This window comes from Corvus moneduloides, chromosome 5, assembly GCF_009650955.1.
Source record: "Corvus moneduloides isolate bCorMon1 chromosome 5, bCorMon1.pri, whole genome shotgun sequence".
Classification (NCBI taxonomy): domain Eukaryota; kingdom Metazoa; phylum Chordata; class Aves; order Passeriformes; family Corvidae; genus Corvus; species Corvus moneduloides.
This window is the reverse complement of record NC_045480.1, coordinates 40,173,584-40,193,426: the sequence shown is the minus strand read 5'-3', so window position 1 is coordinate 40,193,426 and position 19,843 is coordinate 40,173,584.

Below are 19,843 nucleotides of genomic sequence, written 5' to 3'. Positions count from 1 at the left end.
AAGGTATGTGTGATGGATATGGCACTCAAGTGGAGTTAGGGCAGTCTCTATCCTTGGTAAGAAGACACAAAATGCAGCTAAAAGCCAAACTACGCTCTACTGAATCTGGTGGTGCAGTTTAATCCAGCAGGGAGTCAATCACCACACAGCTGCTCACTCACTCCCCACAGTGCAAGGCAGGACAAAATTGGATAAAAAGGTAAAACTTGTGCATTGAGAGAAAGACAGTGTAGCAGGACAGAAAAGGATATGAAAATACATATGATGAAAGAAGGTACAAAACAAGTGATGCACAATGCAATTTCTCACCCCCTGTTGACCAATGCCCAGGCAGCCCCCAACCCCTGGCCAATTTCCTCTGGTTTCATGGCTCAGAACAATGACACGATGTAGAATATTCCTTTGGTCAGTGGGGGTCAACTGTCTTGGCTGTGCCTCCTCCCAGATTCTTGTGTCCCCCACCCTCTTTGCTGGCAGGGTAGTGTAAAAAGCTGAAAAATCCTTGACATAGAGTAAGCACTGCTCAGTGCCAACTAGAACAGCAGTGTGTTATCAACATTATTCTCATCCTATATCCAAAACACAGCACTGTGCCAGCTACTAGAAAGAAAATTAACTTTATCCCATCTGAAAGCAGGAAACCAGACACTTAGGTAATGTTTAAGTTCCAAAGCATGCAAATCTTCAGTGTAAAAGCCATACACATTATAAAGTCCAGGCCTGGGAAAGGGAGGGAAGAAGCAAAAGATTTACCAGTAGCATAGTGTATTCCATATTGTCTCTGCTCTATATCGTTGTAATAAATTTGCCATTGAGGATAACTCACAAAAATTAGGTGAAAAATTTTAGTGTTGCAATTCAACCCCAAACCATCACCCAAAAGAATCAGATTCTACATCCAAACACTCTGACCTTGAAAAATTGGTGGGGAAATGTACATATTTTCTGGAAAAGAAGGAGAAAACATAAAATTACGTGCAAGAAGCTTAGCTAAAATAGTTTATTATCTAATATTTACTTGGCTTCAGCATCTCCTTGAGAATGTCAAAACAATTTTTTCTCCAAATGTTTTTTACCTCTAAGTGAAGTCACTTGTAATTCTTTCTCTTTTCAATTCAATGAATTGTAGCCTTTAACTCTCCTAGACTAAAAATGATTCTTTCAGAAACACAAAAGTAAATTAATCATGACACCTGAACAGAGGTTAACCACATAATCTCCCATAAATAACAAAAGAAATTGTATCACTAAATCTCCTTGCCTCAGAATGAATATTTAATACTAAAGTCAACACTCAAAATTTGCTTTATTGTGTGAAAATGTGAAAAGAAAAATGAAGTTGCTACATAATCAGTGTTTTAAAAGTAAATTTTCTACTGTATATACAGAGTAACACTTCAATTTATTTAAATTTATGCTGTAGGTTACAACCATATTAACAACATAATTTCCTCAAACAAAGGAGAAAGCAGCATAATGTTTCCTCCAGAGTTGCTGCAATGCATCAGTTTCAGTCTCTGCTAGTGTGGTCCATTATCAATGATTTTTGCACCAACGTTTTGGTCCATTCACCATCACAGTGATTTTGAAGAGTGTCTAGGTGAGAAAATCATTCCCTCAGATACCTTAAATGAAACGTTATTTTAAAAAAACAGACAAGCAAACAGCAACAACAGCCACCAAACCTCTGGACTTCTGGAGAATATTTCCTTTTTTTTCTTTCTTTGTGTTTGTCCTAGGTTACCATGTAAGATGTAACCAAAAGCATGTATTCTATTATCATCTTCACAAGCCGTTAAAGCAGGTGGGGCAGTGTTTGTTATCTCCTACCATGACTCATCCCTGATAACTCCCTCTGGGGACTATCTCTGTTTAATGGGCTATCAAGCCTCACTGCATGACTCATAGAATTACATCATCCCACTGTGAGATGCTCCACCCAGGGGGAGGAACCAAGCATTCCTACCCGGATATAACCTGGGGTTTGGAGCACCTCAGTCAGCCCTACCTAGCGGATTCCCAGAGGACAAGAGCTATCACTGTACCCTCAGGTGAAGAGCAGACCCTTCCACAGGATCACTGCTTCAACAGGACCACTTCATCTGGACTGCTACCACCACCCTGACTAAGAGGGTGTCAGGCTGTATCCTGACTCTGTCAGTGTTCTTGTACTGTTGCGTTTATTTTAATTTTCTTATTAAATTATAATTCTGACTTGCAATCTCCCACTGGTTTGTTTTCAAACTAGTGCAGTGTTTATTTTTACACTCACAGTACATTAAAATATTCAAAAAGATAAAGCACCAGGTTTTTTTTTTTCTGGTCTAGATGAAGAGGAACCTCACCTTAATTTTCTGAAGAAAAATAGCACTCTATGGTGAGGAAACATTACTGACTTGATAGAGAGGAGACACTGGAAATGCTCTGACTTTCCGTAAAATACTTGGAATCTACGTGAAATCTTTAGTATAAGACCTCTTTTAGCAAAGTGGTTAGATACACGTTTAAGAAACCTGCAAATTAAAACTATCTTCTTCTATTTTCAAGTTATTCTGCAGTCAACACCATGCAGAATTTCACTAAGATAGCATCATGACACTGTAAGATGTATAATTATTTTCACTGAAAGCAAAACAATTAAACTTAAACCAGACTGGATACTTACCCCTGCAGAGTAGTGCCTAAAGTAGGAAAAAAATTAATTAAAGAATTTTTTAAAGAAACATAATTAAGAATGTATTAATCTCTTAAACTGACAAAGATTAGATTCCCACTGATACTCTGCAACTGACAAAAGAGTAATATTGAATTGTCCCAAAAATAAAAGTAACAATCTTTGTATATAACCTGTCTTGGAAGGTTCTCTTCTAGTGCAAAACTACTTTTACTCTGAGTGCACAGAACCCACATTTTACTTGGAAGGTGATTTATGCAGCTCTGCAAAATCAGGTAGTGAATTTTTGGTATTGACAAGGGCTCCCTCTTGTGATACTGTACTGAATTTGGATTAATTCTGAGGCATTGGACTGGACTAGTATTTTACGAGTGGAAATGCTTCACTAAGCCATTAGGGAATGTCAAGTGGATTGTGTCCTGGAAGTTGGAGATGTGTACACTTGTTCTAACTATGCAAAAAAATGCAGAGAACCTTGAAGTTAGGAAGAAAAACACATGCAATGACATGACTGTTCACATAAATGTGGATTGTTACAAGAATTATGAGAAGAGTCCTATACCTTTATTAAATAAAAATCCAATATAAATAAAAATCCAATAATTAAAAGCTCAGGATATAAAGTAAAGTAGCCTGGTGTCAATAATATGAATGTTTTAACAAATATATACAATTGTACTTATGAGGGTTTACTAATGACAACATCTTTGTTTGGAATTTTTTCCAAAGTGCTTATGTATGGACAGAGCTCTTAAACAACTGCTTCTATTTCAATTCAGTTCTCTTTTCATGCACTTACCAAAATTATTTCTACAAAGTTTCCAATAATACATCCTTTAATTAAGAGCAAATTGTCTCGTTCTCTTTCAAAAATAATTAAAATGCCATTCTCTGATTTCAGCCAAATAGAAAAATATCACCATATTGGTTTAAGTTAATTTAATTCCCTAAGTAAAGATCATGGAAAACAAAATCAGTAATGTCTGTGGGCATTAGGAAATTTGCGACTCCTGAATAAACATTTCTTCTAGAATTACATGCTTTCTCCTCTCGGAGGTCAAAACCAAGGAACAAAACTAGAGCTCTCATAGACATCTGCAAAACCAAATTTCACCCACCGCCTGAAATGTAAACTAATTGAAAATGGAAATTACATACTGCAGGCAGAAGGTTACTTGAATACACGCTGCCCTTTCAGCTGATTAGAGCATGTCAGTACTGTAGTAATACAAAATTTATTATCCCTTTCAATTTTGGTTTGGTCATTTGCAATTATAGGTACTGCATATGACAGACTCGAAAGTATTAGCATAAAAGCCAAACTGAAAAGATGCATACAGATAGCTCAGAGTAACTTGAATGACTTAGTCAGTGTCAAGAAGCTTGGCATACCATAGTGTATGCCTAAAATAACATCTAAATCCAATAGCTGGCTGCATGAAATGTAGGTGTTCTTCCATTTTGTCATTATCAATTTGCCTCCCTCAAGTGAGCTAACATTGGGACTATGTTGTCTTCGTGGAAAAGAAAGGCTTTCATCAGCTCCAGATAGTTACTTCTCACAACAGAAACATGAAGGTGTTTATTCCTCCAACATATGTATCCTACTACCACTCCTTCTTGTAGCTTATTTAGTGTCAATTTCTATAGTAATAGCTCAAAAATTATGACTGCACACAGAATTACATCTAAACCGGGTCAAATGGAAACAGATTTTTCTATAAAAGCATCACCAGCTATGTATTTTTGTACAAGGTACATAGGATCTGCTCAGTCGGATACGAAAGAAGGCAACCACCTCCAAACAAATTTGCCAGCAGAGATGCAGCAGCAGAGCTAAAACTGGAGCCAATCTGAAGCCCCAGCTATCTCGATCAAATTTCTTATGGCTGCAAAGTTTCAGTCCAGGAAGACCTTGGACAAGCATTTTGGTCACAACAGGTTATATGCACTATAAAGAGGTAAAAAGGGAAACTAGAGTACGAAAATAATTGGGCGCTGCTTCTGTTTTTATTTCACTGATTTCAATGTGCACATTAACCTTGGGATGCTTATCTTAGCAAGGAGCCTAAACTGATAGGCTGTCCCAAGCTCCTTAAAAAAAAAATACCACATATTTGTATTAAAACACCACAGACTGATGTAGGAGGGAACTTCTAAAACATTGAGTTGGGGGAGATAGCAGCCTGACTTCCTTTTGAGATACCAAAATATATATAAAAACACAAGACTGAGTTATGCCAATAATTACAGACTTTTTTAGCATTATGAGAAAACTATAAAGTATGTGTTTATGTCAACTATTACTTTACCTATTGTTCCTAGGATAATGGCAATAAATGAAGGAGAGTAGATAATCCAGCATGTTAATTCATATCCTTGTATATTTTAAGCACCCAGAGAAGTAGATAAATCATAATGCTCCCTCATACACATTTACCAGAAAAATACTACCATTAAAATAGTCAGAAAGGTGAAAACTAGAGTCCAGATGGTACAAGGCATAAAACAAGTTTCCAAAATTTCTCCTTTAAGCTTTTACAGAACCAGAGCTAGTTATAAGATATCAAAGTGTTGACAGGTATAATAATGTTTTATGAAAGGAGGGATTCAACTGAAGAAATGTGTGGGACTGTAAGATCAAATCAGCATGTATATCCCACTATTGGTAATCCAAATAATGGAAGCAAATACGTTATTTTTGCTGTCTTTTGCCAGCACAGGAGGATTTGGCGCTGTCCATATCCAGCTACTTTATGTCTTCTCCACACCCCTGAGATAAGCAGATGAGTCAAACTGAACCTCAGTCACTTGCCACTAATTCTAAAGAAAATTCACCTTTCAGGCTTTTTTTTTTCTACCTCATCATTTTAGTGATACGATGAGCTTGAAAATTGACATACATCTACTTACTAACTAAAATATTGTTTTATGTGATATACACACATCACTTGCATTGCATATGGATATGCTTGTGAATATGAAAATGTATCTGTAAATGTATATTCCAAGCAGTTAAATACTTGCAGATTTCTCCATGCTATGAAGTGTTCTCAGTTCCAAATCTTAGTGAGACAAAATCAGATTCTAGACAACTGTGAGAAAACAGAGAAGGGAAAAAAGGAACTCAAGTTCAACTTGCTCTTACCAAGTCCTTACTTCATTTTAGCTGTGGCTTTAAACACAGACAAGATGTGCTGCACAAATAAATAGTCTAGCCATGAAAAATTAAGCATAATCTTCCTAGTCAGGTCAGTAGATAAGCAGTCACCTGATTTGGCAAAGTAAAGATTATCTGTTGATTACACAAGCCATAAAACTTCATATTCAGATGAGTTACTTTGAAAAAAAATTGTTTACTGGGATGTGAGTCATGCTCCCCATAAAGTGACGAACAGCAGCTCTTATTATAGATTCACAGAATCACTATGGTTGGAAAAGACCTCCAAGGTCATCAAGTCCAACCTTTACCAAATACCACCATGGCCATTAAACCATGTAACGAAATGCTATGACCACTTGTAGTTTTGAGCACTCCCAGAGATGGTGGCTCCACCACTTCCCTGGAGAGCCTGTTTCAATGTTTTATCACTATTCCAGTGAAGAATTTTTTCCTAATACCCAACTCAAACTTGCCCTGGTGCAACTTGAGGCCATTTCCCCTTGACCTGTTGCTAGTTGCCTGGGAGACAAAGCCAACTCCCCACCTCACCACAGCGTTAAGCTAGGTGTGTCCTGCCCTGCAAAATGAGGTCATAATTCTATATTTTTCAACTTTTATATTAAAAGGATTGAGTAATTAGCAGTGACTTGGAATGGGAAATTATGTAGTTCCCCTTTATGGCTTCTAATATCTCACAAGATAGGATCTGCATGCTTTCTGATATGGCCTCAGATTTCTCTCTTGATTAAAAAAAAGAAAAACCTAAAAACCCAACACATAGGATGTTGAAGGGAGCTCAGAAAGCCGTCCTCATGCAACTGTCAAAGTCCCTCTACTGAAGCCGAAGAGATCATGTGTACCACCATAAAGCTTATCAATTTTTGCCCAAGGAATGACCTAGAGCCACCTATTTAATACAAGTTCTCTAAAGAGAAACGTGCAACAACGTGTCTCTGGAGAAAAGGAGCAAACCAAAGCCCTACCCAGGCTCTGCTGCACATGCTATTCACCTGAAATCAAGGGAGGGGCAGAGGATGAATTACAGTCCTGCTCTTCAATGGAAAGCCCATGACTAATGTAGTGTGATAAGAATGATACATACACCCTAAAAAAGCTGGACCAAAGAAATGCACACTGGAGAGAGGATACTTCAACAGTATCACAGTTGTAAGTATCACAACTGGCAAATTGCTGGGTTTCAGCTGTTGGTGTACCCTATATCCCACAATTTACACATAGCTTATTAAAAATCATCAAGCTTGTCTTAGAAAGGCTGACTGGGTCACTAAGAACCTCTGCTGAAGTAGAGTCCTCCAGATGCTTAAACACATGGGAAGAGATTTTTTCTGATTGTTGCTAAAAGGGAAAGAGAAACAAGCCCAAAACAAGAGATTTAGAAAACATTTTTAACTACATTTTTTCCTTTTTAAGTTTAGATTCTGAATGAAAACAAGATCTTGTATTTTAATTAACATTTTAATAAACATTTTGAATTCTTTCTTTCCTATAGTTCACTTAAACTAAAGTTACTCTTTTCCTAAATAAGATACTTATATATCCTTATTGCTAGTGTCAAAAAAACCCCAAAAAACAAATAAGGGAAAATTCTGACCAAGTAAGCCTAGTTAATTTGAAAGGTAGAGTTTCCCTGGAAGAGAGGTCTACTGTCTGCTCTTTTGTTCATAGTATTTCAAAAGAAAGAATATTTGGTATACATACTTTTGGAAATATCACTCCATACGAACTCAGTATAACTCCAAAACACACTAAAGGAAGCTGCACACAAAGTAACAGTCCCACTGCTCACTTTGGTTAAAACATATGCTAAAACAATATTGCAATTTTATTTGTTACAGAGGACAAAGAAACCCTTCCCTTTCCCCTGCAGGTGTATTTGTGGCAGAGCTTTGCTGACTGATTCTTCCTGGAGTAAAACCAGCTGAACATCTCAGGCTATGATGACAGTCTCAATTTGGCACTGGTTTACCAACAAGGTGCTCTGGAAAGACATGCACAGGGATGGGCTGCACTCTCCTGGCCTGTGGAGCTGAGGTGCCCTGAGCTGATCCATCCTCTCTGTGTACAAGCCCCTCCCAAATTTTTATGTAATATGTGACTGTCACTGGGATATAGAAAATTCCATTTTGACAAATCTTTTTTTTCAAGTGGCTTAAACCCCGACATTTTCAAACCTATATTGGTTAAAGGAAAGCCCTGCTCCCACTCTAAAAGTTTTACAACATATTCACTTCACACTGAACATGTCTTTCCTTTGTAATAGAATATGTATCAATTATTTATCATTATATTCTTGCACAGAAAATGTCTTCAAGCATTATGAAAAAAATTATAAAGATGTGCTTAACACTACATGTACAGCTGAAATGGCATATAAACCAGAACAAAAGTAATCAAGTTTTACATTGAACTCATCTGCATTCAGATCTATGAGGATTTCAAGCTGTTATTAACAAAAAATAATAAAAGTAATCACTCATATTTAGAATTGTTCCTGTAAATCAGCAGTGTTAGGTTCAGTTTTACAAACAAAATTTCATTTCGCTGCTGTTATGAAGTCATCAATATCACAGAAGTAAATACAAAATACAGCAGGATCTTTCACCTTTTAATCTGTGCTAGTTCCTTAGGCAGGTGAAAACATGGAACATGTGGATAGCAAAGTTTAAGTCACATAGGTCTATTTAATATTAAAGACATTGCACATAACATGTGGAGAACATAATAAACAAACCAACCAAAAGAACAACAAAAATACAAGCCAAAAGAAAACCAACAAACCAACACAATAAAAAAACCCACAAAAGGGTATCTAGATAAACTACCTGTCACTGGCAATTTCTGCAAACAGAAAACACCCCTGAACTGAACACAGTCTAGCTGCAAACATAGGTAAGAAAAAGGCAGACTCAGAGAAACTTCAATACTTTTGGTAACAACATTATAGTTATACAACAGCCTCTTTTATTATTATTATCAAGAGCTTTTTTATGTTTCTTGCTGACTCACTAACATTGTTGGCTCACTTCTTTACCGAAATAACAAAGAAGGATTTATGCCCTCAGTCAACAACCATAGTAGCGGCAAGGCCCAGGGAGAAAGCCAGTTAATCTCTATAATATCACATTTTCACATAACTGTTTAAAAAGATAGATCCTGTGAAGTGCATAAATGGCTTGCTTTACATGGGACTAGTTATTTTTTCAGTATACCATATTAAAGTTATACCTTATTGCATTTTTCACAGCTAACATACCTGGCTTAAGTTATGCTTTGATAGATTAAAACACGAGGAAACAAAATGAGCAGATTCAACAAGAGCCTAGAACATACCCGTTATGAACTTAGGGTATACTGAGATAACTAGGCAGCTACAGATATGTATATCCAAAGGCTGTATCCTCTTTGATACATACATTTTACACATGTTGTCATTTACTCCTTTGGCAACTTTTTTCTACTGGTACTTCTCTGGCTGTTTATTCCACAGCCATTCTCTTACCTTTTCATGATAGCTCATTTATTTTTTTCTATTTCATTTCATTCTTGAGCTAATGAGCAGGAACATACGTATGCTGCATAAATAGCCAAGAAGATTTAAATAAATTATCTCCTTTATTTCCACAGCACATGACTGATCAGGTTATAATTCAGTGAAGAAGCTGCTCATCAGATCCTCCAGCAGCTTTAAGTTAGTAAATGATGCTAATTTACAACAGCCAGGACAGGTGACCCCAGCTGACCAAAGGGACATTCCCACACCATGTGACATCATGGTCAGCATATAAAGTGGGGGGAAGAAGGGGTAAGGGGAGCATATTTGGAGTGATTTTGTTTGTCTACCCAAGTCACCATTACACGTGATGGGGCCCTGCTCTCCTGGAGATGGCTCCACACCTGCCTGCCCATGGGAAGCAATGAATTAATTCCTTGATTTGCTTTGCTTGTGCGTGCAGCTTTTAGTTGCCCTGTTAAACTGTCTTAATCTCAGCCCATGTATTTTCTACCTTTTAGCCTTCTGGTTCTCTTCCAAATCCCACTGGTGAGGGAGTGAGCAAGCAAGTTCTTGGGGCCAGGCTGCTGGCTGGGGTTAAACCACAACAGACTGACATTGAACTATTTAATGATGTATAGGTAAACTATTCATTTATATAAATGAATATGCTACACATATGCCCAGCAATAAAATATACACCAGTTTTGCTTAAAGAAATTGCAGGCTATTATATAAAACCTTCTCATCAACTGTAGCATGATTTCAGGAAACAGGCCCCTTCTTTAAATGCACATAAATTTATTTGTATCAGTTAAGCAGAGCGTGAAAGATTCAGCAGCTTTATTGAGATAAGGGAAGTGGGGGGAGAATTTAACTCTCTGTATAGCTGTAAGTTTTGAATTCACATCTAACTTTAGGCAGATATAAATATCTGTTGGAAAGAGCAAGAATGCATAAATACAGTCAATTAAAGATTTTTCAATATTTACACAGGTCTAAGTTATCCTCTGACTGGAATAGGTAATTCTTAGTTTATTTAATAAAATGGGGTAACTAATCCATCACATAGACAAAGAAGTTGTGATATGTGTAACTGTATTTTCACTCCTAGAAACCATAAAGAGACATTTACAGTTATTAGTGAAATATTTGTTGTAAAAATGATCCAGTGAAAGATACATTGGGTGTGACAATATTCAAATCATATCCATATTCTCCTAATTTAAGACTGGTTCTATTTTATGTATTCTATTTTTGTGTATTGACATGGGGTTTCATAAGCATCCTCCTTTGCCTGCTGTGGAAATATTCCAGCTTAGATCACTATACAAAAGATCAGAAATAGCAATATCAAAATACTTTATATTTTTAAATAACAGAGTAATCAGATTATTAAAAGTATAGTTTAGAAATCCTTTTTAATTAACAGGTAGTTAATGCAATCCAAGGTGTCTGATGCTTTAGTTTGTATAAATTATGTTTGTATTTTTCAAACCAAGACTCGACAGCAAAAGAACATCACAAATCGATCAGAAAGGTCCTTCGAAAGGATCTTTGTTCTTTTAAGTTGCACCTATACAGGTTTGATTTTTGCTGACACAATGATATCATTCTAATAATTATTGCTTATATCAGTGTAGATCTGAATTTCAAAGTTCTTGCTGATACATTTTCTGAGCCGGGTTTCTTTCTTATACTTGTTAGTCATGTTTACAATCATGTTAATATTTCACTAGGGCTTAAAATTCAACACAGTTTATAAGGTGCAAACTTCAGTCTTGACTGCCCTAAAGGCATTGCTACAACTTCTGTGGCTTCAGATTGCTTGCACATCCCGGCATCCTGTCGGCAGGTACAAGAGAAACACGTGTCGCGCTGTGCTTCTCCTGCCGCTCTCACCACCCTCTGGGGTCTGGTGTGGACTGTACCTGCTGAGAGCGAGGCGGCAGCTGAAAAGCATCGGGGTATCACATTACGTTAGATCCTTCCAGCTTCGGGTGATTAACTCAGTCCATTTCATAGAACTGGGAAGCTTTTGAAGAAAACCCAATGGAATATACACACAAATTGCTGGCAATCAGTAGGTGCCAGCTTCTCTTGATTTACTACAAGTTGTTGTCTTTCTTTTTTTCTTTAATGCTTCTTTTTTTCTTTTTCTTTTTTTTTTTCTTTTCTTTTATTTAATTTTTTTTTTTAACCCAAAAAACTCGGTAGAAATTTATTGAACTCCTTGGTTTTAAGATTTCCGGGAGAGTGCTTTTTAGAGCTAAATCCTGTGGGCAACTGAACACTTTAAACTTCCACTGGCTTCAAAATTCCTGGACTATTTATTAGGATTTGATTAGCAATTTGGTGGTAGTGTTCGGGCTTTCTCTCATACATTTTAAACTTTCCACTACACAGAAGGCAGGGGGTTTTATATTCCAGGAGTTTTTCTATTAAGAAAAATCTATGCTTTCCTACAGGTCATTACAGATTATTTTTGTTTTAGTAAGTGGGTTTTTATTACTCTTTCAGAGTCCAAGTACGTTTCTCTTACTAAATGCATTGCACACAAAAACGTATAAAATAAATATAGCATATAGATGTATCTGAACGTATAGTTAAGTGCAGCTTTGCTTTAATAACTGCTCTAAGTGTCCCCTAGAGCAACAGCACAGACTCGGCAAAAAGGGTTTGAGCTTACATTCTTGTATGAGCCAGCAGCATTGTTTCCCTCTTAACCACCAAAGTAACTTAACCAGTTTGACCAGGATCTAGTATCCTCCTGAGTAAAGACTTAACTACTCTATTGAGAGCAGTCGCTTTCCACAGCCAGTCAGATGAGCAAACGTTTACACTTTTTCCTAGGCGAAGCAGTAGCAGCTCATGGAGCTGCCCTTCACAAACCTTGAAGCAGCTTTCATCTTGCTGGCTTTTGTCATTTTCACCTTGTTTACCCTGGCTTCCATCTACAGTGACTCCCATGACAACAAAAAAGGTAATGATCTAAAATAAATGTCGTACTTTACAGGTTTTACTAACTGATACTCTAATTACATGTTTTGTGATTTACCTTGCCGGTAGACTTACAGTACCTGGCACTAGCTTTAGGAATACCCCACGAAGGGCAGAAAGTAAGTGGTTAAGGCGTCAATAAAAGTCACAAGCATAGAAATTGCATGAGGTGTGAAAACAAGACCTTTTAGAGCTGGGTCTGCCCACTCCGACAGAGCTGTGCCACACAGCCGAGATCCGTGCTGTGAACAACCTCTGTTCTCTGTAGGGGAAGATTTTCTCGTGGCAGCAGTTCTGCTTCATGGTCTGAGGAGTTATGAAATGCTTAGGCTGGCAAAACTGAGGATGTTCTTGTAATCAAGGTAAATGTTTGTTTTCATCAGGCTGAAGCCAAGTATTTGCTCCCTTTTAGGAGAGTGGAAATGCCATTAAAAGCGCGGTGGGGGGCTGGGGGTGGGGGGGGGTTGGTTCTTTCTCCCATTCAAAAGGTTTTGAAATCTGAAAGAAAACCCCAACCAAATCCCCTGATACTTCGACAAAGGAGATTTAACATAACCTTACACCATCAGCAGAGAACTGCCGTGTTACGGGAACTGTCACAGACACCTTCGTGCCATCTAATCTCTTGCTGGCAGGAGTGTCATCGAGGCTGCTGGAGTGGAGTGGGAGCAGGGAGTTCTGGCCATCGCTACCAACAGAGGAGTTCCTCTCTTCTTCCTAGCCTCCCATGGGATCACCCTACCCCTGCTCAGCTTCCTCGAACTGGAGAAGGGGGCAAGGAAAGGAGGTAGGGAGAAAGAGACTGAAATAAACTCCTGAGGACCACAGCAATATAGCTGTTTGTTTCTGCCATATCTGACAGAAGCTTATCGTGTGTTACCTTGATTTCTGTCTGAAATAAAATATTTATTTTACGAGCATTTTATGAGCAACCCTAGTGGAATGCTCTTAACATATGTCTCATATTGTAAAACTCTGGCCTGCCTAATAATTTGTGAAAAAATAGCTAACAGCATAGAAGGCAAGGAAGCATCGCAGCGCTCGTCGCTTGCATGTCAATTAGGTTTCTTTCTTGCTCTTCTGCTCCCTTAGATTTTGCATCACTTCTACACAGAAGGGGAAAGGGCCTGAAAACAATGCACATTTCTGTGGATAAAGTGTGGTTGCCATGAGAACTGACCTCATTCAGACAGCGTGGACACAGGCCGTTTTTCCTGGGACAAGTCTGTTGTCCTGACTTGACAAGAAAAGCAACTCCTCATGCTCTGAGGAGGATGGGGGAAGCATGTGCTATAAGGCACGCGGTCCTCATGGCAGCCAACAATTTCTGCGTTGGCAGGAAGTTCAAAATGAGACCCTGTTTCACTGGTCTATAACTGACATATATCTTACAAGATAAAAAAGGAAAGTTAATAGAATCATTGATTTTAAGCTTATGTCTGCCATTGTGCAAAGACAAGGTTAGGTCCCCTTCCTTGCCCTCAGCTTCTGCAATAACTTACCACAGAGTTGTAGAGTGAGTACCTCTGACAGCATCTCCTTAGTGTCAAAACCGCATGAGAACTTCTCACTTGTCCTGTTTATACCACCACAACCACACTTTCAGTTTGCAAAGAGAAAGCTGAATCTTCTGCTGAGCACTATGTAAGAGCAGAATCTTGATTTAAGAGCTCATAGGTGCCAAATATCTCAAAAAACTTGGTGTGCCCGTAGCTGGCCTAGTTCTTACATTCCCAACTAGAACTATATTCAAGGAACTTTGTATGCAATGATTTTGGACAGAACTGTTGTGAGAACAAATCATGCTTACTATTCTAGTTAAATAACCCCTGAATTCAGGCAACCTCCTTCTGCAATAACAGAGCTTTGTAACCATGTTTATGCCTTTCTCCTACAATGTTTTTTTTAATCTGCATTTAGAGGAAAGACCAGAAAGCAGGGAATCTATAAAAAGCCTGCTGCCTAAGTGACAGTGGCAACAGGAGAATGAGAACCATACACCCTCTTTGCACTAACATTGACAGATGGTTAGAAAAGCTAAGTGAGACATGTTTCAGTGAGGTGATGTCCTTCATCGGTCTTTTAGCACACTCATACAGCACTGGGCCAGCACATTCTACTCACAGCTGGAAGAAGTATCCTTTGATTGCCATCTTGCATGTTGTCTGAACAGAAAAGGAGGGCTACAGGAGGATTCCAATTTATATTCCAGTTAGTTCAGTTATTTAAGAGGAGATAGTTGTACTTTTTTTGTGGGAATATGACTGTACCTGGTTTATTTTCTCTTGTGGCCAGGAAGTTTGCACATCATTTGCTTCCCACAACACAGAACACAGTGTGTATTTTTCAGATATTTATTTAGATTAAGGAAATGAGAAGTTGAAATATTATCTTGTATTTCTCAAGCTTCTAAGTCAAGTTTTGAGGGATATTGTTCTAAAAAAACTATCTCACCACGTATTACAGTATTTTATCATAGTAATATATAGCAGAGAGGATACAGTGCAAATCAGCTGTTCCTGTTCCAGCTCAAAAGCCAGTGCTCAGATTTGCCACTTCAATGGAGGAAAGGGACTGGGAGAGAGGAGTGTGCATGGCCAAGTGTGGCAAACTTGACATGTCAAATAGAGTAATTAGGAAGTGAGGAGAAGTATGCTCACCTTCTGTTAAAAGACAAGAGTTTTTCTCCCTCAGAAAAATGAGGGTATGTTCTGTCAGATTATTCTACCTTTGAGCAAATGCAATAATTCATGCAAATGTAAATAATGCCTTCCTTCAAAAGTCTGTATCTATCTGAAGAAGAGAAGCAGAGTATTTGGAATAATGTTCCCTTGTTCAGGGAAGAAAAATAAGAAATCTGAGAGCATTTATTCATTAATTGAGGTGGAAGTAAGAGAAACTCCTGATTAACATGACAACTGAGAGGCTTGAGGAAGGGCACTGAACAAGTAGAAGGACACTACTGAAAAACACAGAAATGCTTCACTAAATTTTTCATAAGGAAACTTAAATCAGAAAACTAAATTTAAGGCGTGTATCATTATACTATGCAGAATAGTAGCCACTGGAAATAGCACAGAAGCCTACAGAAAACCTAAATGTAAAATCAAGAATATACTCATTGCCCGTGCTACAAAGCCTTTTTTGCTCACCTTACATATTGTTCTTTACAGTTAGATGCCAACAGGCCAGCATCTGGCATAAGCTGCAGGACACAGATTAGAGTAAAAGCTGACAAGGATGGAAACTCTTTGGAAATCTGTAGTGGTGGGATGTTCTGAAGGAGGCTGCAGCATGTGTTTCCTGCTGCCCTTTCAGAAGAGGCTAAACCCACTGTCACAACTTATATGGAACTGAATTTTCGTGCCCCAGTGCCACTGTAGCTCTTTTATATGTGGAATAACAGTGAGGAAGCAGTCTTCTGATTTTCTAGGATTCTTTCTTATGTGTAGCAGGTAAGCCTTGACTTTAATTCTTTCCACTATTTGACCAGCATGGAACAAAACAACAGCTCCTTAAAGGAAGTACAATGTGCTATATAGAGTTTTAGTCTAAGAAATATAAAAGATGACAGATTTATTGTAAAAAGGTAAAAGAGAGCAAGATTTTAAGAACTTGTGGTGCATTTGCTGCCAAGAACAGACTGTCATTAGAACAGTTCCAAGCAGAGTCTATGCAACAAATCCCCCACTGGAGGGAGTTCTCTAGTCACCGTGAGCTACTAGCCCTGCTGCTTGGAGAAGAATTGTCTTGCAAAGAGCAGAAGCAACACATGAATTCCGGGAAGTCTTGCTTTCAGCAGTATCTGATAGAATTGAAATCTCAAGTCTGAAGATTAAAATGCCTGTTTTGCCATTCATATCTCCATTGCGTGACAAGCTATTCCAAACACAGGTGCACACAAGGGAGTTCTTCTATTTACTTAGCAGATTTTTGCCTCAGGGAAATCTGATTTCCTATGCACTAATTGAATTTCAGTGGAAGAAATTTACTGGTTTGCTCCACTTATACAGCATAATCCAAATGGTAAGACCACAAGGAAGATACTAGCAAGAAAAACTCCTTCCCCCAGGAAATTTTTTCTTCCTTATCTGTATTTTTTTTTTCAGGAAAAAACCCCCCCAACTATACATATAGTGGAAATAAAGGGAGGATTGCCTACACAAAACCAGTATTTTAAAAATTTACTCACATTTAAAATTACTTAAACTTTTCTATGTTTAAGAATAGTGATGGTAAAAACTGAGGTGTCTGAGCTGACCCCTTTGAAGACTCCACTTGTAATGATTTGAGTACTGACATACTAAGCAGTGATAAGTACAAACAGTAATGCACTCAAGAACTCACATCCTCTGATGTTTAAGATACGTCTAATATTTTTAATATGTTATATATTAGGAAAGTTTAATATTTCCATTATTTCTCTAAAGAAAATTTATTTTGATTACAAACTGCTGGTAAGCCTTGTGAGGCTGTGGAGTCATATGGAATACTGCAAGCACCCAAGTCTGCAGACAAAGCTCCTTCTATTTCTCTTTCTTATAAAAACAAAGGCTCAAGTAAACTTAATGATCACTCATTTACAAACAGATTATGTCTAGAAAAATGACATCTGCTGAAACTTTCAAAATCAAACCAAAGGGAACAGTGAATATTGTACATCAGCTACTATTTCACAGAATGAAATGGGTATGGGCCAAGTCCTGAGCACTGCAAGAAAGAAAGAGAGTAACATTATTTCCTACTAATCAATAAATCTGATCACACTGGAGAACAAAACACCATAAAAAAGGAAATATGTCATCATGTTACAAAACCACAATTTTTTGTAACTGATTACTAGGAATTCCTGAATAATTTTGAATAAAAAGCTTTGCATGAAATGATAAAGTTTTCTACACATTTTCATCCCAGCTGAATCAATCTTCACCTGTACATTACCTACAAAGTACAATTTCAGGAATAAGAAGCCTTGGCTATGCACCTGTTCTTATTAGGGAAAATTAAAGCACATAACAACAGTGTTAGATCTGCAGGAGGAAGCCTGGAGAATTAATGTTTAACCTTCCCTTACTCACAAAGGGACACTTCACCATCTTGGGGACAGTTCTTAGTGACCTGCACTGGTTTGATAGTTTAGTATCTGTTTCATTCCATGAGAAGGGGCAATAGCACAATTCACATGCTTGATGCATTCTGCTCTAGAGGTCAATATTTTCAAACTCTAAACCAGCAAAATGATCAGGTTTAGGCTCTTTAGTTTGGGGCCTTTTTTCGCACCCCATGGGTTGGCAGAGTTAATAATATTAAAGACTGTGAGATTACACGGTCACTTAATGATTTTTTTCTCTGCTGCCTAACTGTTCTCAGGCTGCTTTCACATCTTATTAAAAACTGTGTCACTGCTTAGAATAATGTAATTAGTATTTTGTAGGCTTCTCTTTAGCACCTGTGTTCCTTCTGTCATTAGTGCTTGATCTTGCCCTGTGTGAAAACTCTTTAAAATACTTTGTGTATCTCTCTAATAAGAACTCAAAACTATACTTGTATTATAAATTATTCAGAAGTATCCTACCTACTTAAGTGAGATTACTGTAAAATTCCAGTTAATTTGATGAAAGAAAAATTGGGATTTATATTCCTCGTTTTAAAATCAACCATGAATGTGAGCTCCTTACCACCTTGTTTGAAAATGTGGCAAAAAAAGGAAAGGTATTTTTCAATAACTTTAAACTCTGCTGCTTTTTACACTACATCAAGGATTTTAGAAGTATTACTTAGGTGTCACAGCAGATATTTTAATAATGATTTTTAAATTGAATGAAATCACGACAACATTTAAGACCCCTCAGTGTGTGCCATATGTCCCTTTTACTGCTTGCAGCACTTAATTTCTAAGTTTATGGGGGTAAAGACTCACTTGGGCTTCAGAATAAGAATCCATTCAGAACCATGTTTATGTCTGACCACAAACACAGCATGTGTCACCTAAGAATATTATCAGAACACCAAGGAAGTGGTTATGACATCCTCAGATATATGAGAGGATGGAGGTACATTCCAGCATTTCCTCATTTCTTGCTTTATAATTTAAAGATTCCTTATAAATTTCCCTCTGAAGTAATTTTTAAAAAGCTTGGTATGCATTTTACAATTTCTCAAGTTGAGAGATAGCTTGTGTTGATCTGAATTTCCCGTTCACAAATCAGTAATAAAAGTGTATGTGATTTATGCTCAGAAAAACAATTTTTAGCCCTGAAGCCAAAATAGCAAATGTGCACTTAAGACTAGTGTTACACATAATAGAAGATCAGTGCAAAAAGAGGACATTCTCAAAATTTAAGTAACCCAAATATTCAACCATTTGAAGACACTGAAAGTGGGAGACTATATTATAATTCTGTTCCAAATGTCATTACTTAAAATGAAGTATTTAAAAATGGTAGAGAATTAAACCTGCTATTGTGGGAGGATTTTTATATTTCATATTCTTTTCTGTACTATATGTATTTGCACATACAGAATTTTCTCTTAAGAGTCATGAAGCTTTGGGGGAAAGAATATAGCTTATAGCAGAATTTGCAGGTGTACTACTAAAACCAGACTACCACTGCATAATGAAAATGTAGGGCTTTTTACTCTGATAAAAAAATCTGTATGGGGCCACTCATAGTGTAGAGATTTAGTGACAGTAACACCTTGGCTGGATGGAACTACAGGAACTGGTGAAGCACAACCATCTGTATGGCAACACAGGCATGGTCTGAGAGGTGAAAACTTGCAGCTAATTGCTGAATAATAAAATAAAAGAGCATATTTAATCTGAAATAATTATAGTGAGTCCTTTGTCTGAATGTAATTTATAAAAAATTTTAGTTGATAGGAGTGAGAAAGTACTCAATGGTCTAGAGGCCAGAAAAGGAAGAGGTAGATGAAAGTGAAAATTCTATAATTCAGCTGGCAAGAAGAAAACCCTGTAACAACAAGTGCTTTTCCTCCCTGCCTCCTGTTCACTCAATGTAAGGACCAGGGAGATCAGGGAGATGTTTCTATTTCTTCTCTTGGTTTTTTTTTTGTTTTTTTTTTTTTTGAGAAAACTTTCGGTGAAACCTAATAGGCCTACAGCAAGTCTTCCCACATACAAAAACATTACCAGGGTGCTTTCCTGTCACTCCTTTGCCTCACAACATATAAACTTTAAAGCTCAATAACTCCCTTCAGTGGCAAAACTCAGGGAAAATAAGTCACCTTTGAAAAGCCTTACATGGGAGGATAAAAAAGAAAGAAAAAACAGCCCTGTGTTTTCAAACTAATAATGTGGGAGTTAGAGTGAACACTAAGACTTTCCCAGGAATCCCTAAGGAACTGGCATATATTATTTTAGGACTAAATTCAGTCCTTACTGCTGTCGTAGGATTGCTTTTAAAATGTTTTGTAACACTCGTGGATTGGATGACATTCTTAGTAAACTCAGAAGTATGCAACAGTTTTTCTT